This window comes from Chrysemys picta, chromosome 13, assembly GCF_011386835.1.
Source record: "Chrysemys picta bellii isolate R12L10 chromosome 13, ASM1138683v2, whole genome shotgun sequence".
In the NCBI taxonomy this organism is placed as follows: domain Eukaryota; kingdom Metazoa; phylum Chordata; order Testudines; family Emydidae; genus Chrysemys; species Chrysemys picta.
The window spans coordinates 7676033-7700812 of NC_088803.1; the positions used below are offsets into that span (position 1 = coordinate 7676033).

Sequence of the window (24780 nt, forward strand, 5' to 3'; positions counted from 1 at the left end):
GACAAATGCTGCAGGCTCTCTCTTGTGTGGTGAAGGGTTGAAAAGGGGTCTCTTTACTATCACGCTAAACTTTAAAATAGCTGTGTATGATGGGGGGGGTCTATAAAGGTAAGAGGTCAGTCTAGGGGCTTGAAGTCCCGGATTCTCGGGCTATTGCCTCCTTCTACCAGCTAACCTCAACCCAGCAACTCCTTCAGATGGTAGCAGTAGTGAGCTCTTGTCCTCCTTTTCTGGACGAGCCACCAGAAAAAGCACACAGTACCTGTGGCCAAGGAAATAGAGGCAGTGTTGCCTGTTCATATGGCTCTTGTGGGGGAACATGGCAGGTTACGCTGGACGAGGTAGGAGCCACATGTCTCCAAACCTGCACGTTGCGAGGCTCCAGAGACCTTGCTCCAGATCCCAGAGCTTCCTCAGAGCCCTAAAGAGCCAGATGGAATCTGGCCTCTCTCCCCCCACCGCAGCAGTCCAGAAAAAGTTCTGTGTAGACATGTTGTGTCCTCTCCTACCACACTCCCCTGTTGGCGACTAATGCAGTCAGAGTCCAGGCTCGGTGACAGGCATTGCTCTGGGCTGGGACAAGCAGGAGGACGTGAGCTGCAATGGATCCCCCTGTGCGTGGGCTGAATGGGCAACCTCTCTCCTGCCATCTCTGCTTTCCCACCCACAGGCAGTAAGGAGAAGGTGATGCACTTACCCCAAAGGTGGGGGTGGGAAGAAGCACAGTGAAGAGGAGATCAGAGCCCCATCCCATAGCATTCCTCCTAGAGTCTCTCCAAACACCACCTGGCTCCTTCCTGCCGTAGGCCGCAGCCCCTAGGTTCCACAGGGACTTTCTGAATTAACCCTCTAGAAAGCTGCCTCTGGCCTCCTACAAGCTCTCACACGGCCCTGTCAGGGGAGGTAAGGAATAAGGTCCTGCCTCCCCCAACTGCTCGGGGGAATCCTCTCCGAGAATCAGTGCAGGGCTTTACGCAGCTCAGCAAACAGATCCCTTTGTGTGGTGGTGTCAAGAAGCGGCACCCCCCTTGGCAGCTCTTTTTAGAGCAACCTTAACTCCCCCAGGGATTTCTGCTCTAAATGCTCCAGGCCTGAGGGAAGGATTCTGGGGAAAACAGGCCTTTCCCTTGCTCCAATCCAGGCTCTGCTGTTCTGATGCTGCAGAGGCTTGAGGGTTCCTGGAGAGCATGCTACAACGCCAGCAATCCCATGGGGCCTCAGCCCTCGGGACATGTTCTCTTTCTCCCCCAGCACCTTGCAGTGGAGGGAAGAAAGGGACACGGGAGATGGAGTCTCTCACTGCAGGATGGGTTATCTGTAAGCCAGGAACACCAGTGTGGACGCAGAGGAATGCCGTGCTGTGGTGTATGTGCCCTGCAGGATATCACTCGTGAAGGGAAGCAACACCGCTCTTGGCAGTGGAATCTGGGGAATAAGGAAGAGGAGATGGAAATTCTCCCTGGGGAGGGGAAATGGTGAAACCCGGGGGGACGATGGGTATGACTGTAATGTTCCTGTAGCTGGTTACAGCCCACTGAGGTAGGGGAGAGAGGGTACAAAAAGTGGTGGGCAGGGAGGCGGTTCTCACGCTGTGGGTCAGGACCCCAAAGTGAGTTGCAACCCCATTTTAGTGGGGTCACCGGGGCTGGCTTAGACATGCTGAGGCCTGGGGCCAAAGTTAAAGCCTGAGCCCTACTGACTGAGGCCGAAGACAAAGCCTGAGGGCCTCAGCCCTAGGCAGTCAAGCTCAGGTTGCAAGCCCCTTGTCTGGGGCTGAAGCCCTTGGGCTTCGATTTTGGCCTCCCCACGCAGGGTGGGGGGACTCGGACTTTGGCTTTCCCCACACACCTGGGGTTCGAGAGGGCTCAGGCTTTGGTCCCCCCTCCTGGGGTCGTGTAGTAATTGTTGTTGTCAGAAGGGGGTCGGAGTGCAGTGAAGTTGGAGAACCCCTGCATTAGACACATCATTACCTGGTTTACGTTATTGAGAACCCCAGGACCTCGAATGGACAGGGATCAATCTGCTAACTAACACAGCCCAGCAGATAAACCGGTGGGGGGCTGGCACAGTTTACTGAATCCAAACCAGAGAGCAGGAAATGTTTCTCCTTTTGTACCTGTCTGTGACTTGTGGGAAGAAATTAGGTTAGCCCAGGGGACTTCCTAGTGGGAGACAGACGGGGGAGGTCTCACGTAGCCAGGAGTAAATTGTCCTTGGAGATTTAGAAAAATTATAGATACTTTTCTAATACAAAGTTTTGTACCCAACTAGGGGTGACTCTATTGTGGGCCTCCTTGTGGTGGATAATGATGAACTGATCACCGGACTGGATGGCCGTGGTTGCTCTGGGGCCAGTGATCATGACTTGACTATTCTATAAGGAGGTTTTGGAACAAATTGATAAATTAAACAGCACTAAGTCACCGGAACTAGATAGTATTCACCCAAGAGTTCTGAAGAAACTCAAATGTGAAATTGCCTTACTAACTGTGGTATGCAACCTGACCTTTAAATCAAATTACATGGGAATCATTGTGGATAGTTCTCTGAAAACATCCACTCAATGTGCATCGGCAGTCAAAAAAGCAAACAAAATGTTGGGAAGTCATTAGGGAAGGGATAGATAGCAAGACAGAAATGTAATATTGCCTCTCTATAAATCCATGGTCTGCCCACATCTTGAATACTGGAGCTGGTCTCCCCATCTCAAAAAGATATATTGGAATTGGAAAAGGTACAAAAAAGGGCAACCAAAATGATTAGGGGTATGGAACAGCTTCCCTATGAGGTGAGATTAATAAGACTGAGGGGAGTTTTCGCTTGGAAAAGAGATGACTAAGGGGGGATAGGATAGAGGTCTATAAAATGACAGCGGGTATGGAGAAAGTAAATAAGGAAGTGTTCTTTACTCCCTCTCATAACACAAGAACTAGGGGTCACCAAATGAAATTAATAGGCAGCAGTTTTAAAACAAACAAAAGGAAGTATTTCTTCACACAACACACAGTCAACCTGGGGAAACTCTTTGCCAGAGGATGTTGTGAGGGCCAAGGCTATAACAGGGTCCAACAAAGAACTAAAGTTCATGGAGGACAGGTCCATCATTGGCTGTTAGCCAGGATGGGCAGGGATACAAAACCATGCTCTTGAAGTGTCCCTAGCCTCTGTTTGCCGGAAGCTGGGAATGGGTGACAGGGGATGGATCGCTTGATGATTACCTGTTCTGTCGATTCCCTCTGGGGCACCTGGCATTGGCCACTGTGGGAGGATAGGATTCTGGGCTGGCTGCACCATTGGTCTGATCCAGTATGGCTGTTCTTATGACCAATAGAGGGCAGTCCCCACCCGCAATATTTATATTTGGTGCACTGAAAGGGCTAACTTTCCAAAGCTGACCAAAATGATTAGTGAAAGTATTTTGGAGAAAAACACTAAACAGAACAATGTGAATGACAATTGAGAGCTATTGTTTAAGGAACTTGTTAGATGGGGCATAAGCCACATTGCATAATTAGCTGAGCTTGCAATGGCCTTCCACTCAACTCGCTGACATTTCTCCGTCTGCAAATGTGGGAACCGTTTTCAAATCGAGATCCAATCAATTACAACACGTCAGGGAAGATTCTAGGCATCAATGATCTGATCATTGGGTTGATGGCGGTAAACAGATTCCCAGATGATACCAGACACCTCTGTGTTCCTGGGGAACCAGGGTGCAGTATCCAGCCAGACTCATGAAAGACACCCTCCGCGCAGGCTCTGCTTAAACCAAAACCCATCAGAAAAAGAAAACTTGCAGAGAGCAGGGAAGGGCGTTGGGAGACACACCTAGACCTCTCCTGACAAGGGTGACAAGATTAAGACTTCTCCATTAGCATACAGAATGGAGAGCAAAGACAACTTCCCCAGCCTCATCTGAATAAAAGATGGGACAGGAAGACATCTCAATTTACATACAGAATGGAGACGAGAGAACCACACTGAATTCTGGGACCAGAAAAAGCAGGGAAGCACTGCATCCTGGGAATCTCTGCTCCAGATGCTAATGAACCTACGCTTGCACACACCCCGCTCAGCAGTTATCAGACCAATTCTAGTCATGAATCCTTAATTGATATCCAAATACTGAAGCAGCCTAGTTGCATTGTGAGCTCCCTGGAAGAAAACACCACCCATAGCCCAGAGTGATCAGCTCCTATTGTCTAGTCTAAAGAAAACCCTTGAGTCATCAGCTTACCTATAAACAAATCTAGTGTTCTCCCTTCAACCATTGTAATTTCTCTACAAAAATCCCTACTCACCCTCCAGTCAGGGTTCTGATGCTTAGATCCACACTATGCATCAGTTCCACTGGAACTCCATCTCCTGACTGATCGTGCTGGGGGCTCTGCCTGTCTCCTGCCCTCAGGACCCTCAGCTACCACCATCACCTGGGAACCCTGACCAGTTCAAGCCTCATGGAGTGGGTGAGACCCCCCCTCTTTCTCTCTCTCTCTCTCTCTCTCTCTCTCTCTCTGTTTTCCTTTCTACCTTAGGTATTAACCTTTAATCATGTATGTTATGTTGGTTTAGTCCTCCTTATGTAGTTATTACTATTATTCAATAAATAACTTCTATGGTTAAGTTGGTTGCTTCTCTCTCTCTTGCTGAACTTTACTCGTTTGTGTTTTTAGTTTCCCCCATTCACTCTACAGCAATGCTTCTTTTACCTAAGCTAAAGATCCCTGCAGCGCCCAAAATACTGCGGGCTTTGCTCATCGAGTAGGTTACGGCCAGTACAATTGTCTTGGGGGAGTGGGGATAGGGACAGGGACGTGCTGAATCTGGGACGCATAAGGGTAACAGCTTGAAAGTGCTGCTTGACCCAGTCCATGGAGCCCAGAGACATATAAGGGGTCAGCTTGACAGTGCAGATTGACCCGGTCCACTCAGACTTGCTCCGTTAATGTACGTGTGGGTGTGTGGGTGTTCATCCGGTTCTGGGGCTGGAAGAGCCCAGCCCTAGGGACCCTAGGTCCTGCAGGATAGCTCCATTGGGAGGGGACTTGCAGAAGGGAGAAGTAGAGCGCCATATGTAAACACAAGTGACACAAGCAGTACATTGACAGGATTACAGAACCCCCTTCCCCAGAGGAGTAACCCGAATAAATGAGCATACCCCAAAGTAATGGGCAAATCTGGTAACAAATGGGTGGAGAATGCAGGCAGCACGTGACTCTAATCATGTGGTAATTGTTGAGTAGTTGCTGTGGAGTGGGGAAACTGAGGCACGGACCCGAGTAAGCTTTCTTTCTGTTCTTTTTTCAGACCAAGCTCCTTTAGCAAGGTCTCTCTCTCTCATACACTATTTGGTAACCTTCTGATAAGAATTGTGCTTAGAATACCTGTAGAACTGTGAAATAAGGAGTTAAGAGTAGAGCCTTCAAAGTAAAGGTGTTAGAAAGAGCTGTTGGTGGGGATCATTAGTGAAATAAGGAAATAGAGATGGCTGAAAAAGACCTTTTTGCCTCTCGCTTGAGACAGGAGAAAACCAACAGATTAGAGAGATGGGTAATAAAAAAGGGGAAATGCCCTTGGGAAAGGGGGTGTTTTAAGGGGGAGAATCCCCTGACTGAAGCTAGTCTGAGCTTGGAACAATATTGCACAACCGTTAAGCCACGTGGTAGTGCAAAGGATGCAGCTGCTGCATGGGCATTATTTGATGCATGTCTGGACATGGTTGAAATGGTAAAGAGAGGGCAGGAATTAGAGCTGGAGAAAAAGCAGTTACAACAACGTTTGAATAAATGTGAGACAGACGGGTGTGAGTTGATAGCAGAAAAGCTCAGAATGGTGACTGTACTCAGAGATATACAAGAGGAGAGAGACAAGGCCAGCAGGAATGCAGAACAGTAGAGGAAAGGGTTAACACACACAAAAGTTCTGTTAGAAGAAGCAAGAGCAGCAACTCGCTTCTTGGCAGAAGAGAACAGGGCAGCGAAGGCAGCAGCCGACCATCAGGAGCGTGAGGCAAAAATTAGTAACTTGCGTGCCCAACTTAGTGCCCATAAGGGGGTGGTAGCAGCTGTAAGGTTAAGAGAGGATTGTGATTTGGAGCCCCCTGGGAAAACAAAGATACCCCCTGATGCTGTCGCACAAAACCCATTTAACCCCGATTAGCCACACAGGCATAATGTTGCCCGTTTCCACAAGGGAGGTGAAGCGCATAGTTGCAGGAGCTGATCTTCCCACAACAGAGCTGGCCACAGATGCAGTAAGGTGGTCTCATAGTCAAGCCAAGGCTATTGCTGAGAGACTGGGGCCACTGAACCGTGACACAGCCGTTGCATGGTTGGCCCGTGTTTGGCAAATGTACCCCTCTGCTGATGGCATGGACTTAACCCAATTGGCTCAGTTATGCGCCTCTCCTTGTGCTGCAGATGCTCTAGACATAGGCATAGGTTCTTGGGAGCGGACTGCCCCTGCACCCGGGAATGGATGATAAGTGCTCTTAAAGTATTACTGCCTGCGTCTTCCCTTAAGAAACTGTATATAATGGAAGAGCAGAAACCAGGAGAGGCCCCAGAAGCTTCCCTAATTGGAAAGAAAATGCTGGCAGCTCTCTCTGATTCATTACCCCAGACGGAAGAGAATGGGATTATCACTTTCCAGTATCAGGGACATGAATTAGTACAGAGCATTTATGCAGGACTAAATTCTCAGACGAAATTGACCATGGGGACTGTGGATTTAGAACACCTCACCTGGAGTAAACTAGTGGCAAAAATCAAACAAGCAGGAGATTTGCTGCGAGAAACTGGTGTCTTAAAAAGACAAGTTAGCAAAAAGACTACCTCAGAGCCCGTGCAGGCTGTCATATTTACAACTAATGGTCCTCACTCTGCCAGGCACCCTCCCAATCTTAATTCCCCTACCTCCCACAACCCTGGGCAGCGTTGACCCAAGGAGACCCTTAGGAACATGATTTGGAAGGAGCTGGTGAATTTAGGGGAGGATATGGGAAAATATGATTGCCAGCCCCTCAGCATCCTGCTTAATGCTTTGTCTCAGGTCATGCGGAAAATGGAGTTAATGCAGAGATCTCCCCCACAACCCACTGCCCCGGTACAGAGTCCATCCCCCACGTCCACTCCCTGTCAGATCCCTGCCCCCTCTTCTGAGTGGAGGCTCTGGGAGTCTGACGATCAGTAGGGGAGCCCGGTTCCCCACGGGCCTCCCCAGCTGATCGCAAGACGTCAGTGCGACGTATGGAGGAGACCCACTGTGAGGGCTACAGTGGGGACCCCAGGGATGTTAGCCCAATTGCCAGCGGACAGGATCTCCGAAAGGAGACCCACCACTAAACAGGTTCAGCTCAACGGGTATGAGGGAGAAACTGTCTCCCGTGGTTTGTCTCTTGGGAGTGGCGATTTGCCTGTTAAGAAAGCCATCCCAATCTCCCAGTGTTTGTCTGTGAAAACTCATGTGGTCTGTGACAACGGGGAGGGAAGTTCAAACTGTTTGTCTAGGCAGAAAAGCAGTTTAACTGCCGGGGGAGAAACTGTCTCCAGTGTTCTGTCTGTGGAACAGGCAGAAAGGACCTCTCCGTTTATGCTGACTGAGGATTTGTCAGTTGTGCCAGATGTGATTCTGGACTCAACTAAAACCCAGGAAGGAAGTGTTCCTGGGACTGTGTCTGTTGGGGGTAATGACTTGCCCATGGAAGGAGATATCCCAATCTCCAAAAGTTGGTCTGGAAACAAAGGGGAAGAAATTCCAAACCTGGTGATTGTTAAGAATGGCAGTTTATCTGCTGGGGAAGAGTTTGTCTCCAATTTTCTCTCTGAGGAGCAGACAGAATGTGTCTCTCAGCTTATGCTGACTGAGGATTTGTCAGTTGTCTCAGAAGTCGTTCTAGACTCAACTGAAACCCAGAAAGATGCTCAGGAAGATGTGTCTGTAGAGCAACCCCTAGCTGAAAAGGGAAAGGACAACATTTCTGGGGGAAATGAATTATTGCCTAAAAGTGCTCCTGAAGGAGTAAAACCTCATGCTAGCTTTGCAAGCAGTTTGCTGCAACTGAAGGGTGTGGAAGTGAGTTGATCGAGTTAGCTCAGAATGAATCCTTGCCTGTAGCAAGCAACAGTGTAGGTGCTGAGGAATTTGGTTCAGTTTCTAGCTGCCAAAGTTTCTCAACTTTGTATGAATCCACTGACTTTGTTTTAGAAAAATCCAGGGTGGAAGCCATCCCTACTAAAACCAACACTGCCTCTGTCACTGCTAAATAGCTCTTTACACACACCTGGGATGGCCGCTGCTCTATTGTGAATCGGGCCAGCCCCAGTGTGTGTCAGGTAGAAATCCTGAATGGGAGAAATGGAAAACCCTGGCGGAAATGTTTTCATTCTTCACAGCTCAAAAAATGGAAGGATAAACCACCTGACCCTCAAGACTGTCTTCTCCATTCTGTCGGCCACCCTTCTTGGCCGTCAAGATTTGAGCCGTTGGAAAATACGCATCGAGTGGGCTCGTCAGTGCCTACCCCGATGTTGAGACAGGAAAAGGCCAGCAAAATCCTTAACTTATTCTGGCCACCCTTACGTTGGTCACTGCTTCATGTTCACCCTGTAATATTGGTCCCCGTCTCTCCCAGTATATACGGGGGGAGTGTGGGAAGTTTTTCTCTCTTCTCTGCCCCTTCACAGGTCCCGTACACAAGTGACACAAGCAGTACATTGACAGGATTACAGAACCCCCTTCCCCAGAGGAGTAACCCCAATAAATGAGCATACCCCAAAGTTATGGGCAAATCTGGTAACACAGAAGGCTCCCTCTCTCCCTCTTCCCAAGAGCCACCCTCATCCTCTCTCCCCTTTCTCCTCCTGCATCCTCTGCAAACTTTCGAAGACGGATGCCGCATGATGGCCTTCTCTCATGGGGGTGTTGCCTAGTGGTCAGGGTTTCAGCCCTTTGGGGGGAAGGGCGCGGCAGATGGTCGGGGAGCCCAGGGCTATTGTCCAAAGTTCGCAGTTTATCACAGGAAGCTCTGAAGGGTGCTTGGCACCTCTTCGCGGCCGGGCGTGGCATGGCAGCTCTCTCCTTCGTGGTGTGGCAGCTGCCTCTGTAACGCTGACAGATCTCGGTTGGCGACTCGTCGGTGGCCGGGATCGAACCGGAGACCTCTGGAGCTTAGTGCATGGGCCTCTACAGCATGAGCTAAAAGCCAGCTGGCTGTTAGCTATGGCTGTGGAGAAGACTGGTTTTATCTCTCCCTCTAAGTGGTCTTGGTGCCACTAGCTGGGACCCACCACCACACCCACAAGCTGTGTGGTTACATACTTCCCCTGGCTGAGGAAGCGCATCCTGAGTTCCCAGTTGTAATCCCGGATGACCCCTGTAATGATGCGGCCTCTGGCGGGACCCTACCGAGAGTATCAATTCCGGACACATTGCTTGGAGCAGGGCAGTCACAGCCCAAGGCTGGGTGTCCTTTACTATTAAAGCCACACCAGCCATGCAGAGAGGACTTTGGTTTGACCCCACTGGCTAATCGGACGCCATACAAGCAATTCCTTCAGAGATTCCAGTTCCCTTGGATCACCACCAGCACCACTCCGTATGGGGATGAACGGTTATGAAAACCAATACCCCAGTAAAAGAAAAAAGGTTCTCTCAAAGGACCAAGCCCCACATCCAGGTCAATAGACAAGTCAGCTCTTACCCACAAATCACACTGTTGCCAATCCTTTAGCATCTAAACTCTAAAGGTTTATTCATAAAAAGAAATAAAGAGGAGAGTTAAAATTGTTAAAGGAATCAATGACATACAGAAATGGCAAAGTTCTTGCTTCAGGCTTGTAGCAGTGATGGAATAAACTGCAGGCACAAATCAAGTCTCTGGAACATCCACAGCTGGGATGGGTCATTCAGGCCATTGTCAGAGTGCAGTTGGTGGCAAAGTTCCTCCCGAAGGGAGGGGTTTCCAGGGCCTTTTCTATCCTCTGCCGTGTGGAAGGACCCCTTTGTTCTTACTGTGGAAAAGCACAGCAGCAAGGTGGAGTTTGGAGTCACATGGGCAAGTCACATGTCCATGCGTGAGTCCCTTCTTTACAGGTAGAGCAGCCATTGCTCACTTGCTACCTTGAACGTTCCCAGGAAGGCGTCTCCTACGTGGATTGGAGTCTCCTAAGCTCCATTGTGAGTTAAGTGATTCTTGATTGGGCCCTTAATCCGAAAATTCCTTTCTCAAGAAACTGACCAAATGCTTCACGAATGCTACTTAGAACCAAACACATTGCGATACAAGTGCATAGCCAATACTCATAACTTCAAATACAAAAGTGATACACACATACAGACAGCATCATCATACCCAGCAAATTACAACCTTTCCATAGACACCTCACATGACCTCCTGCGTACAAGATTTGGTGCAACTCTAGGGCCTTGGTTGCAGCAAGGATCGATACGGTCACAGTTCATGTCACAACCCCCCACTTAGAACACCGAGAGACCCCAGTCGTCAGCGGGCAGGATCCAACCTGGGGGCTTCGTGCATGAGCCTCTCCAGCAGGAGCTAAAAGCCAACGGGCTAGTAGCTAAGGCTCTGGGGCTGACTCCTTTAATTCTCCCTCTAGGTGGTCTCAGCGCCACTAGCTGGGACAGACACCACACCCTGGTGCAACAGGAGCAGGTCCTCCCTTCCCTCGGGGCGAGGGACCTTCAGGCAGTTGCTGAGGGAGAGATCCTGCTTCCTGCAGTGCTTCTCTCCCGGGTCCCAGCAGGGCTGGACGGCCTTTTCTCCCTGTGCTGTGGGGAGCAGGTCCTGGGGACTAAGCGTCTGAAGACGCTCTCAAGGACTCATTTTTAAACATATTTTTGATCAGTGAATTGGGAGATAACGTAGAATCACTGCTGCTAAGATTGGCGGGTGACAAAATACTGCGGAGTGGTAACGACTGATGAGGAGAGCGGGATGGCGAGTTATATTCCCTGGTGGAGCCCAGGGGCCCGGCTCCACAATATTTGGGCCGGGTCTCCCTCCCACACGCGCCTTCCCCTTGCTGCCCCCACGCACCTCCCCGGGGCCTTGGAGCAGAGCGTCCCTGCTTCTCCTGTACAGCTCCATGCTGCCTACCTGGATCAACTGCCGCCTCAGGGTCCTAGTGGCCCCTTTCTCACTAAGCCTGAGCCTGCCCTTCCCCCTCAGACCCTTCCTTTTTTCGGTGGGACCCTCCACCAGCACAGCCCTTCCCCCTCACCCCGCCCGCAGTCACCGCTCCTGCCCCCACGCTAAAATCTAAAGGTTTATTCAGAAAGAGAAAAAGATATAGATGAGAACTAGAATTGGCTTCTGCGTACAGACAGCGGCTCTTGTCTTCCACAAGGTGGACTCTGCTCTAACCACTAGACCCCACTCCCCTCCCAAGGCCAGGGATAGAACCCAGGAGTCCTGACTCCTAAGCCCCTAACTCCTGCTCCAGCTGGGGAGGTAGGGGGGGCTATAAATTCTGATAGCTCAATTCACACCCCCTGGCACTGAAGGACCCCACTGAGCTGAGGCTGGGGGGCCGCAGGGGTGGGCTGGCTCAGCTGAGTGGAACAGCCCCTGGGGCCCTAATAGGGACCAGAACTGGGTTACACTGCAGCTCTCGGGAGCCCACCAATTGCCAGCCGCTACGGAGCCCCTACAACAGTGGCAGAAATAGAACACCCTGGCAATGACGGACAACGGCCCCCGCCCATCACGGCGTGGCAGGCGGGACTGGTAGCCTAGGAAACGCTTTGATTGAAAAAAGCTCCCCTCTTCCCCACCCCCCCTCACAGGAGGGAAGCCAGCTGTTTATCCAGCTGCCAGATGTTTCAGGGTGTTTTCCACTGCGAGGGGAGGGGGAAGCACAGGCAGAAGGAATGTGTGTGAGTCTGAGGTGCACGTAATCGTGTCCGTACACAACCAAACACGAGTCCTGATGGTATCAGAACTGGTGTTTCACCCGTGCCCCAGATTCCCGCACGTGTGTTTTTCACCGAGATCAGGGCCCCCCGTCATGCTGGGCAAACCTCCCCCACCCTCCTCAAGTGAAATCAGTGCCCCCCGCGTGCCCGGTACTGCATGGACCCCCCCAGCCAAAACCAGATCCCCCACTGCTCCAGGTGCTGCACAGACCCCAGCTCCGCGACCAAGATTGGGGCCTACCATTGTTCCAGATGCTGGGCAGACACACAGTGAGAGACAGTCCCTGCCCCGCAGAGCTGACAGTCTAAACAGACAAAGGATAGTTCTCCCCATTTTATAGATGGGGAAACTGAGGCCCAGATGCAGCATCTGAGGCGGAGCTGGGAACAAAACGAAGATCTCCTGGGTCCCAATCCAGTGCCTCACTACATGGCCCAGTCCCCACTGGTTCTGTTGACAGGCCAGGGGCATTCCCCTTCCACCTCTCTCTGCCAGTGATAAAGCGTCCGTCACCTCTGCCCCATCCCTCCGTTCGATCTGGCTGTTTGCAGAAGACTGAGTAAACTTAACCCTGGTTCTTTCCCTCCGCCCCTCGGAACATTTTCCCCCTCTACTAAAAAGGACAGCAATTCACTCCAGACCCGTCAAAAACATTTGAAAAAGACGTTTCAAGGGCCTCCAAATGAAATGGAAAGTAATTGCAAGTGCTCCGCTGTCCTCCAACTGAAAAGTAGTTGTAAGTGCCCCTCCCCCCCTTCCTTTGCCAAATGTTTGCCATTTTATAGCCACATTTCTCTATATTTTTTTAAAAACTCCCCAGTCTCGGTATCTTTACAGTTGCTCCTAGAAGCGCCAAAGAAGGATCAACAGCCCACAGCGCCAGGCGCTGTACAAACCAGGGCCAAGATGACAAACCTTGTCTCTGAGAGCTGAGCAAGAGCTCTGAGCTCCTGCGAAACCACGTTGTAGCCACTTGGCTGGTGGGTCTGGCTCGCTGAGGGTCGCCAGATTTGGGAAGAGGAATTCCCCCAGCTCAGACTGGCAGGGACCCTGGGGCAGACTTCACCTCCCTCTGCAGCGTGGATCACCTGGGCACATCTCAGCTAATCCGTTCCCTGGCACCGCGAGGGCCTCAGGCATTGGGGCCCCCTCAATTTTGCCTGTTCTCTGCCTGATCCCGCTCAACGCAGAGGTAACTGGGTGAATCTGACCGGCCTGCGCTCTCCAGGTCAGACCAGATGATCTCAGGGTCTCTCTGGATCTACCAAACAAACTGGGGGAGTTGGCAACACAGAGCACAAAGGGGACAGGCTGGAAACAGAGATGCCAGGTCATCAGCAGGGCTGAGGCAGCAGGAAAGGACTAAGCAGAGAGTGCACAACCACAGGGCTCTCCCATGGAGTGGGAAAGCACATAGGGCCTAGGAGGCTGGGGTATGCCCCATGGGATAGGGGCACAGGGCTGCAGCATGGCATAGTGGTGTGGGCACAGCACAGGGGGCAGCAGGGTGGAACACAGTGCATGGGATTGGGGCAGCAGAGCTATTGCACGGGGGGCTGGGGCAGTTGGGGGACTAGTGCACAGGGAGGGCAGGAGCACGGATGTCACTGCACAGGGAGACTGAGGAAAGGGGGCTATAGCACAAGGGTGTTGCAGTAGGGAGCAGGGGAGGTTCATGCAATGGGGCTGGGGCTGCAATAGGAAGCACGGGTCATGCAATGGGGCCGGGCTGTTGCAGTGGGGAGCAGGGGTTCCAGTGGGGCAAAGGGAAATCATGCACTGGGGCCAGGTGTTGCAATGGGGGGAGGGCAGTCAGGCAATGGGGCCGGGGTGTTGCAGAGGGAGCTGGGGTTGCAGTGCAGCGAGGGGGAGTCATGCAATGGGGCCGGGGTTGCAGTGGAGGGAGGGAAGTCATGCAATGGGGCCGGGGATTGCAGAAGGAGCTGGGCTTGCAGTGGGGCAAGAGGGGAAGTCATGCCATGGGGCCGGGGGCTGCAGTGGGGGGAAGGGAGTCATGCCATGGGGCCGGGGGCTGCAGTGGGGGCCAGGGGTTGCAGTGGGGGGAGGGGGAGTCATGCAGTGGGAAGCAGGGGGGTTGCAGAGGAGCGAGGGGGAGTCATGCCACGGGGCTGGTAGTGGGGAAGGGGGAGTAATGCCATGGGGCGGGGGGTTGCAATAGGGTGAAGGAGAGTCATGCCATGGGGTGGGGGGTTGCAATGGAGGAGCGGGAGTCATGCCATGGGGCGGGGGTTGCAATGGGGCGAGGGGGAGTCATGCCATGGGGCGGGGGGTTGTAATGGGGCGAGGGGGAGTCATGCCATGGGGCGGGGGGTTGCAATGGGGCGAGGGAGAGTCATGCCATGGGATGGGGGGTTACAATGGGGGGAGGGGGAGTCATGCCATGGGGCAGGGGGTTGCAGTGGTGACCAGGGGTTGCAGTGGGGGGAGGGGGAGTCATGCCATGGTGCCGGTGGTGGGGAAGGGGGAGTAATGCCATGGGGCGGGGGGTTGCAATAGGGCGAAGGGGGAGTCATGCAAAGGGGCAGGGGGTTGCAATGGGGGATGGGGAATCATCCCATGGGGCGGGGGGTTGCAATGGGGGAAGGGAGAGTCATGCAATGGGGCGGGGGGTTGCAATGGGAAGCAGATGGGTTGCAGAGGAGCGAGGGGGAGTTATGCCATGGGGCCGGTGGTGGGGAAGGGGGAGTCATGCCATGGGGTGGGGGGTTGCAGTGGGGCAAGGGGGAGTCATACCATGGGGCAGGGGGTTGCAATGGGGGAAAGGAGAGTCATGCCATGGGGCGGGGTGTTGCAATGGGGCGAGGGGGAGTCATGCTGTTAAGTCTGAACTTTTGATGAGCTTAAACTTAACCTAGACTTGATGTCTCTGTCTGAACTTTTAATCAAAGCTCTGACCTGCGAACTACTCATGACACCCCCCTCCCCTTAAGTAGCCATCTCCCCTTTTCTCTTTCTGAATTTACATTTTAACCTGTTTTATCCTGTAGAATCTTGATTGATTATACATGACCATTATGATCTGTTAATCACTTTGTTTACTTCTGTGTATAAATATTGATGCTCACCCCTAATAAACTTGCCACACTTACTCTGAAGCCTTTCAAGCTAAGGATAGTGTGAGCCCGTTGATCAACGAATTGGTGTCTGGTCTCTGACAGATTGTGAGCCCCATACCAACTCCGCACGAACTCAGGTGCTGGAGAGGTGAGTAAGGACTTGCTTTTTACCTAACAATTTGGGGGCTCGTCCGGGATTTCCTTCTGGTGCGGTGCCTCTGTCCAGTGGTCAGACCACTCATATACGAATTGGCAGGCGCCACGGGAGATTTCTCCCAGCCAATTCAATATTGAGGGGTCGTGTACTGGACAGCAGGATAAACGCCAGTTGGAGGGCTCCTGTCAGACACCATGGGTCAAGGGACTAGCGTGCCTCTTGAGAGTCCGTTGGGGATTGTAAATAAGTTATGGAACGAAGGGAAACTCCCAGTACGGACAGGAATGTCTAGGAGGAAGTTGTACACACTGTGTGTAAGGAATTGGACTAGGTATACCGCGGTATTGGCCGACCCGGAGATGAGGTGGCCTTCGTATGGCTCTTTCGAACAGGCTGCCTTAAGAGGAGTAAGGAGCCAGATCGAAAAAGACCATCTGGGACAGTTATGTTAGTGGTTTTGTTGGGACACAGCAGCAGAGCTGTGGAAATCTTTAAAAATGATGGCAGTCAGGTATTCTCCCGAGAGTGAACCCCCTCCATGTTATTTCGATGAAGGGTGTAAACCACGGCGTATTTTGACTCGTCAGTTGGTCCCCACTGCACCTGCCCCTATTCCTCCGCAGGGGGACTCTCTCCAGGGCGCAGAGGGGAATCTGCAGGACTCCAGGTCAGAATCTCTGCAGAGGGATAAGGGGGAAATGGAAGGGCACACCTCGGGAGGAGTAATTACTAGGCAAAAGATCAAGCAGATGCAGCAGGTTGCATACCCCTCCCCTGGGGACGCCCAGAGGGTCCGGTCGCATCCGCAGATACTTACACCAGGGACGAATACACCCCTGCACCACCAGCTCAGCCCGTTCCCCAGGCCTGGATCAACTACGGGCAACAGCAGCAGCTGCAGCAAACTCAGCCTCCTCAATGACGGTACCCCGGGGGCGAAGGCAAACAATGTGATGGTCTTATTTCCTTAATGTCTTTAGCGGGCTCCTTCCTCACTTTCTCCCCTCCCAGCAAAGAGCCTCGTCTAACCCTTTCAGTCCAAGGACTGCCTGTCTCCTTCCTCATTGATACTGGAGCTACTTTCTCTCTTTTAAATCATGCCCCCTCTCCCTGGCTATCCTCTGAGGTTAAAACTGCAACTGGGGTGGAGGGCAACCCACAGTCTCTGGGACTCACTTTGCCTCTAAATGTTATTTATGCTGATAAATGTTTTTCTCACCGTTTTCTTTTTTCCCCAGCTTGTCCGATCCCTTTGATGGGCCGGGATTTACTCTGTAAGCTTGAGGCTACTTTAACCTGCACTCCTGAAGGGGTAGGATTATTGATGACAGTGTTAGGAGATTCGGCCCCAACTCAGGGTAATTGGGAAACACCCCCCCTCTCTCCCCTAACCTCACTGACTTGCCTTTAACCCTCTGGGGAATTTCTGACACTGATGTTGGCCTGCTCCTTTCGGCAGAGCCAGTAAGGATTCAAGTGAAGCCCTCCTTAACCCCCCCGTCAGTCCCTCAATACCCCCTGTCGCTGGAAGCCCGGGAGGGCATCCGCCCCATTATCGAGGGATTCATTGCACAAAAGCTAGTCCGCCCTCAGCGCACTCCCTGTAACACCCCTATACTGCCTGTCAAAAAGCCTCCTAAAAAGGACGGAGACCCTATTCGTTGGCGCTTTGTACAGGATCTACGGGTTGTTAATCAGTATGTGGTCCCTCTTCATGCAGTAGTTCCTGATCCAGCTACTATCATCAGCCAAATCCCCTGGGATGCTGAGTGGTTCACTGTTATTGACTTAAAATCAGCCTTTTTCAGCATTCCTGTGCACCCAGACTCTCAGTATCTCTTTGGTTTCACCTGGGAGGGACAAAGTTATGTCTGGCAACGACTTCCTCAAGGCTACAGAGACAGCCCCATGATTTTCAGCCAATGCCTCCGCCACGACTTGGAAGGCTTCACCAGTCCGCAGGGATCCACGTTAGTCCTATACGTAGATAACATCCTATTAGGTAACCGCGAAGAAGCTGCCCTCTGCATCGATGGTAAGGCACTTTTATTATACCTACACACCAGAGGCCGCAAGGCAGACCCTAACAAGATTCAGTGGGTCTCACAGAAGGTCCGATATCTGGGCTTCCTGTTAACCCCAGAGGGGAGACAAATGGACCCAGTCCGCATAAAGACTATCCAAAACTGCCCTCTGCCAAACACCAAGAAACAACTTCGAGGTTTCTTAGGATTAATTGGCTTCTGTCGCCCCTGGTTGCCGTCCTGCGGGGAGTTAAGCAAACCGCTCCACCGACTCACTGCTAACCTTGCTCCTGACCCTTTGCAGTGGTCCCCGGACACAATCCAAGCCTTTCAGTTACTCAAGGACAGTGTGGCCTCCTCCATGTCTCTCCGCCCCCCCAATTACAGCAAACCCTTTCACCTTTTTGTCCACGAGAGGGGCGGAATTGCTAGTGGCGTCCTTACCCAGCTGAGCGGGCCCCACCATTTCCCGCTTGCTTTTTACTCTCAGCAGATCGACCCTGTCGCTCAGGGAACCCCATCCTGCACCCGGACTCTGGCAGCAGCTGCCCTGCTGATCACAAAGGCAAAGAGCCTGACCCTGGGTCATTTTACCACGGTTTGGACCTCTCATGCCTTGTCAGCCCTTCTGCGTAGGGGCACAACCCAAGTCCTTTCGGCCCATCGTCAGCAACAGCTAAAGACCAAACTCTTAGAAGACACTAACCTAATTTTTAAAAGGTGTGGGCCCCTTAATCCAGCTACCTTGCTTCCTGACCTGCCAGTCCTCCAGGATCAGCACGACTGTGTGGAAGTAGTTTATAGCATCTTACAGATAAGGGACAACCTGTTTGACGTGCCACTGGACAACCCTGATTGCATCCTCTTCTTGGACGGAAGCTCCTTCTATGTTGATGGCAAGCGTTTCACCGGTTATGCAGTCACATCTGAATGGGACATTCAAGAGGCTGCCTCACTGCCAGGCAACTGGGGAGCCCAAGCCGCCGAACTCTATGCCCTGGCCCGAGCTTGCCAGTTGGCCGCTGGTAAGACCGTTACCATTTTTACTGATAGCAAGTATGCTTTTGGAGTTGTGCATTGTCACATCCACCTCTGGAAGTTTCGAGGTTTCCAGACAGCTGCCGGTAAACCCATTCAGCACCTCCCCCTCATCCACAAGCTTTTGGACGCCCTCCAAGAACCCTCGGTCCTGGCTGTAGTTCACTGCCGGGCCCATACTAAAGATGATAGCCCCGTCACCCATGGGAATGCCCTGGCTGACGCCTCCGCCAAGACGGCTGCCGTCTTACCCTTAGCCATGCCCACGTTGGCTATTGCAGCCTCCTCCTTTACTCCACCGCACCCCGTACCAGTACCCGCTGCTGAACTACAGTCATGGGAGAGCCTCGGAGCCACTCTGGTCAAAGGGACCTGGCTTATGCCGGATGGCCGAGCCTGCCTCCCTCGCTCCACATACCCCGTGGCAGTTCGCTGGCACCATGATAAGGGGGGTCACTACGGCACGCACGCCCTTGTGGACACCATCGCTCGCTTTTGGTATGCTCCAGGCATTCAACCCTACTGCCTGTCAATAGTGAAAGCATGCAGCACATGTCAGCGTAATGGACCTGCTCCGCCTCTTAACAAAATTAAGGGTGGAAGACCTCCGCCTGCTGCTCCATTTCAACATCTTCAAATTGACTTTGCAGATATGCCAAAGGCTTTTGGGAAAAAGCACCTCCTTGTTTTGGTTTGCCCTCTGACTTCCTGGGTCGAAGCTTTTCCTACTGCTAATTGTACTGCTGCCACTGTGGCGAAGATTCTCCTTAGAGACATTGTACCCCGTTTTGGCATCCCTCTTGTGCTTGACTCAGATCGCGGACCTCACTTTACTGGTCATGTCCTTGGCCGTTAGAACAAGGACTGGGCATTTCACACTCCTTTCATACACCCTACCACCCCCAGTCTAGCGGGAAAGTTGAGCGTATGAATAGGAAGCTTAAGTTTACATTGGCTAAATACTGTCAGGAAACAGGGTTAAAGTGGCCTCAGGTACTTCCCTTGGTCCTGTTTCACCTTCGTACTCGCCCAACCCGTGTATTGGGATTATCCCCCTTTGAACTGCTCTATGGACACCCCCCTTTCAAAGGCGGGGCGCTACCACGTGCTGATGTTTCACTATTGGGAGGGGATCATATGACCGCGTGCCAGTTTCTCTCCCTACAGGCTCGCCTCCGTACCCTTTGGAAAGCCTTGCAGTTTTCCCAGACCGTGCCGCTGGAAAAACAAATCCACCCGTTCCAACAAGGGGACTTCGCCTGGGCCAAAAAGTACGTTCGTGGCGACACCCTCCAGCCGAGGTTTACTGGACCCCACCAGGTTCTTTTAACAACCCAGACTGCAGTGTTCCTGGAAGGACGCAAATCCTGGATCCACCACTCCCACGTCAAGCCAGCCGTAGTGGACCACAGTGACGGACCAGCAGCTCTTGCCACCACTGAGGACACTGCCTCCGACCAGTGGACCAGCTTACCTCTTTCAGACATCAGACTTAAATTGACTCGGCAAAAATGAGAGGACCTTTTATTCTGACAACTGTATGTTTTTTATTATGCCTTTTTAGTTTATTTTCTGCTTATAAAGATAATGCTTTTATTAAATATTCCCACGAGGTTAAAACTCGTATTTTAGGAAATAGAAGTAATTGCTGGGTATGTACTCAATTTCCAGTAAATGCAGAACAGGGACTCCCCTTCACACCCATTCCCCTGACCACTGCTAATATGACTTGGATGCCACCGGCTAGAGTAAAAGATCCAGTCCAACACAATCTTACATGGGACAAAACAGGAGTGCCAATTAACAGATATCTCAGGGTAACCAATCAGACAGGATCACTGTGTTTTGTTAAAGAAAAGGGGTCAACTTTTGTGGGAACAAGTAAATGCAACATGTATTTTAATGGCACCGCCTTTAGTAAAAATCTTGGCTTCAAGCCTTGCACATCCCACTTATCCCATATGTGAATCCCTCACCCCGATCCAACTTTTTCATGGGTGGGCAGGCCTTCAGAGTCAGCTTTTAAGAAGCCCTGCTCAGATCACGAGGGTGTCCAACTAATTGCTAAGGGACATACGATTGCCTTCTACAACTGCTCAAGCAGTCCTACACTGCCCTTTGAAAACACCACTACCAAATTGTGCCTCTGCAGTTCACACAACGACCCCTCTGCATTACCAGGGGAACAGTGGTCCAACGGGTGGTGGGTTACCTCCTACTTTGAGAAATGGAATACCCGAAACGCATTGTATGGAACATACTGGGTGTGCGGGCCCAAAGCTTATTACTTTCTCTCCCCTGATTGGGCAGGGTCATGTTATTTAGCGTGGCTAACACCGCCTTCTCGCATCTCCCTCACTCCCCCTCATTTTTCCCACGTTCGTAACATCCGTGAAACCTTCAGAAATATTAATATCTGTGATGGTTTCTCGTGGCAGCGGTGGGCTGGTCTCATTAGCTTGAGGGGTGGTGTCATCCGTCTACAGGGACTACTAGAATCTTTAACCAATGAAACTGCGACCCTATTTGAGAATCAGGCCGGGGAAATGTCCCAGCTGCACCAGTTAGCTTTGCAAAACCGAATGGCTTTAGACATAATGTTAGCAGCCCAGGGAGGAACTTGCGCCCTCATAAATGAAGAATGCTGTGTTTTTGTAAATGACACCTACTCTGACACTTTTCAACGTACCAAACATCTAAGGGAAATGGCTAAGAACTACTCCTCTGGCCAGCCACCTTATGATTGGTGGGGAGCCTTATGGAATTGGCTGCCTGAATTTGGGTGGGTTAAAAAACTCTTGGTGGGTATTGTGGGGGCCATAGTAATCCTTATAATACTGTGTTGCTGTATTCAGTGTGTCCCCTCCCTCATAGACTCATGTGGGTCAGTTTATTCTTTTCCTACTTCAGCCAAGGGCCTTACTCTCTTCGAGTTGGCCCAGGCTGAAATTGCCAAGCGGCCCTTGGCTCCTTAAAATGGGGTGTAGCTTTTGGTAAATAGTTATCCCAAAGCTACAAATGGAGGAATGTTAAGTCTGAACTTTTGATGAGCTTAAACTTAACCTAGACTTGATGTCTCTGTCTGAACTTTTAATCAAAGCTCTGACCTGTGAACTACTCATGACACCCCCCTCCCCTTAAGTAGCCATCTCCCCTTTTCTCTTTCTGAATTTACATTTTAACCTGTTTTATCCTGTAGAATCTTGATTGATTATACATGACCATTATGATCTGTTAATCACTTTGTTTACTTCTGTGTATAAATATTGATGCTCACCCCTAATAAACTTGCCACACTTACTCTGAAGCTTTTCAAGCTAAGGATAGTGTGAGCCCGTTGATCAACGAATTGGTGTCTGGTCTCTGACAGATTGTGAGCCCCATACCAACTCCGCACGAACTCGGGTGCTGGAGAGGTGAGTGACGACTTGCTTTTTACCTACCAATGCCATGGGGCGGGGTGTTGCAATGGGGCGAGGGAGAGTCATGCCATGGGGCAGGGGTTGCAATGGGGCGAGGGGGAGTCATGCCATGGGGCTGGGGGTTGCAATAGGGCGAGGGGGAGTGATGCCATAGGGCGGGGGGTTGCAATGCGGGGAGGGGAGTCATGCCATGGGGCGAGGGGTTGCAATGGGGCGAGGGGGAGTCATGCCTGGGGGCGAGGGGTTGCAATGGGGGAGGGGGAGTCATGCCTGGGGGCGGGGGGTTGCAATGGGGGAGGGGGAGTCATGCCTTGGGGCGGGGGGTTGCAATGGGGCCGGTCCCCCCCGCGCACCTGGAGATGAAGACCTTGGAGCAGCTGACGGAGGGGCTCAGGTCGCACATGGCTGGTACCCGGGGTCCCGCTCCCGCGAGCTCTCCACGTGCAGCGCGTACACGGAGAGCGCCAGCCCCAGCGCGCACACACACGAGCCGCAGCGCCCGCTCCCAGCCCGGCGCCGCCATGGCCTGCTGCCCCCGCGAGCCGGGACCGGGATCACCCCACTAGCGGACACACCTGCCAATCAGAAACGGCTTCGGACCATTGGCTTCCACTTCAGGACGTGGAATGGGGAAGCAAGGGATTCTGGGACTTGTAGTTTTATGTACCCAGTGGAGGAGAAGGGGGAGCTATGGCGCTTGTGGGGAGGTCTAGTGTTTGGACCAGAGCCCTGGGGTAGCAGGGGGCTCCGGGGGCTATTTAAAGTACCGGGGCTCCAGCGATCTCTGCTGCCTCAGTCCTCTAAATACCCGCGAGAGCCCCACAGCTTCCCCAGGGCTCCGGCAGCTATTTAAAGGGCCAGGGTGGTAGAAGCAGGGGGGCCCCCTGCCCTACCTGCAGCCAGCCCCTGCTGCACCCCTTGCCCTGCCTCCAGCCCCGCACCTCCTGCCCTGCCCTGCCTCCAGCCCCTGTCTCCAGCCAGCCCCGCACCCCCTGTCCTACCTGCAGACAGCCCCCGCTGCCCCCCCTGCCCTGCCTCCAGCCCCGCACCCCCTTCCCTGCCCGCACTAGCCCCTGCCTGCAGCCAGCCCCACACCCCCTGCCCTACCTGCAGCCAGCCCCTGCTGCACCCCCTGCCCTGCCTCCAGCCCCGCACGCCCTTTCTGCCCGCAGCCAGCCACTGTCTCCAGCCAGCCCCGCACCCCCTGCCCTGCTCACACCAGCCCCTGCTGCACCCCCTGCCCTGCCTCCAGCCCCGCACGCCCTTTCTGCCTACAGCCAGCCCTGCACCCCCTGCACCCACCAGCCCCTGTCTCCAGCCAGCTCCTGCCTGCTGCCAGTCTCGCACCCCTTGCCTGCAGCCAGTCCCTGCTGCACCCCCTACCCTGCCCGCACCAGCCCCTGCCTACAGCCAGCCCCTGCTGCACCCCCTGCCCTGCCTCCAGCCCCGCACCCCATCTCCTGCCCGCAGCCAGCCCCTGTCTCCAGCCAGCCCCACACCCCCTACCCTGCCCGCACCAGCCCCTGCCTGCAGCCAGCCCCGCACCCTCTGCCTGCAGCCAGCCCCGCACCCCTTGCCCCCACCAGCCCCTGTCTCCAGCCAGCCCCTGCCTGCAGCCAGCCCCACACCCCCTGCCTGCAGCCAGCCCCTTCTGCATCCCCTGCCCTGCTTCCAGCCCCGCACCCCCTCTCCTGCCCACAGCCAGCCCCTGCTGCATCCCCTGCCCTGCCTCCAGCCCCGCACCCCCTGTCCTGCCCGTAGCCAGCCCCACACCCCTTGCCCTGCCTCCAGGCAGACCCTACCTCCAATCAACCCCTGCCCTGCCCCTGCCCTGCCTTCAGCAAGCAATATATGCAATATATAATTTTGATTTTATTTATATAGTAAAGAAAGTAAATAATACATGGAACAAATGAAAGGGGTTTTTTACGTGTTTTTTTTTTTTACTCATCCCTGTCAGGGCCCCGCATAAAATGTTCAAATTGGACCCCGCACTTCCTAAAGCCAGCCCTGCATACAGTAATGGCAAAGTTCCTGGTTCAGGCTTCTAGCAGTGATAGAATAAACTGCAGGTTCAAATCAAGTCTTTGGAGAACATCCACAGCTGGGATGGGTCATTCAGTCCTTTGTACAGAGCTTCCTTTTTTAGCCAAGTCCCTCCAGAGGTATGAAGCAGGATTGAAGAAAAGATAGAGACGAGGCATCAGCCTTTTATAGTCTCTTGCCGTGTGGTCTTTGCTTTCTTTGTCCCAAGGACACTCTCTCCAGCATGTGGCATAGAAAAACCTTAGAGTTCTGTCCATAGGCAGGTCCCTGCATGCCTTGCTGAGTCACAAGGTGTATCTACCTTCTCTCAATGGGTCGATTGTATAGCTCATGGTCCTTAGTGGGCCATCAAGCAGGCTAGGCAGAACTAACACCAGCTTGTCTGGGGTGTTCCCCGGAACCATAGCACAAGTTTGAAATACAGACAGTATAGAGCCAATATTCAGAACTTCAACTACAAAACTGCTACACATATACAGAGAGCATAATTCTAATCAGCCAATCAGAACCTCTCCAGAGACCCCTTCCACGACAACCTTTATACAATATTGCCTGCAAATATATAACAGTGGTCACAACGGTGATCTATACAGTTACAGATTATGTCAATAGGGTCACAGGAGGTGACACGGCATCAGTGAGACTGATATTGGAATACTGCATCCAGTTTTGGTGTCCTCCTTTGAAAAAGATGTTGTGAAATTGGAGCTGGGGCAGCAAAGAGCCACCAAATGTTCTGAGGCCTGGAGAAAAATGCCTTCTAGTGAGTGATTGAAAGAGCTCAACCTCTTTAGCTTATCAAAAGAAGATTGAAAGGTGACTTCATTGAAGTGTTGAAGGGCCTTAATGGAGAGAAAAGATTGGGTATTAAAGGGCTCTTTAATCGAGCAGAGAAAGGCAGAACAAGACCCAGTGGCTGGAAGGTGAAAAGAGACAAATTCATATTACAAATAAAGCACAAATATTCAACAGCGAGAATGATTCACCACAGGAACAAGCTACCAAGGAAAGTGGTGGATTCTCCATCTCTTGATGTCATTGAATGATGACTAGATGCCTTTCTGGAATGTGTTTGCCCCCA

At 52.4% G+C, this 24780-nt stretch overlaps 1 long non-coding RNA gene across 1 annotated transcript; it reads right to left on the bottom strand.

Annotated features, from left to right (window-relative positions):
- Nucleotides 1–9725: 9725 nt before the first annotated feature.
- Nucleotides 9726–22132, bottom strand: LOC135975210 (uncharacterized). The gene is made up of 2 exons (XR_010592149.1): nt 22007–22132; nt 9726–10010 (listed from the first exon to the last, which is right to left on the bottom strand). It is a non-coding gene; the product is annotated as an uncharacterized LOC135975210 (long non-coding RNA).
- Between the last annotated feature and the right edge of the window lie 2648 nt (nt 22133–24780).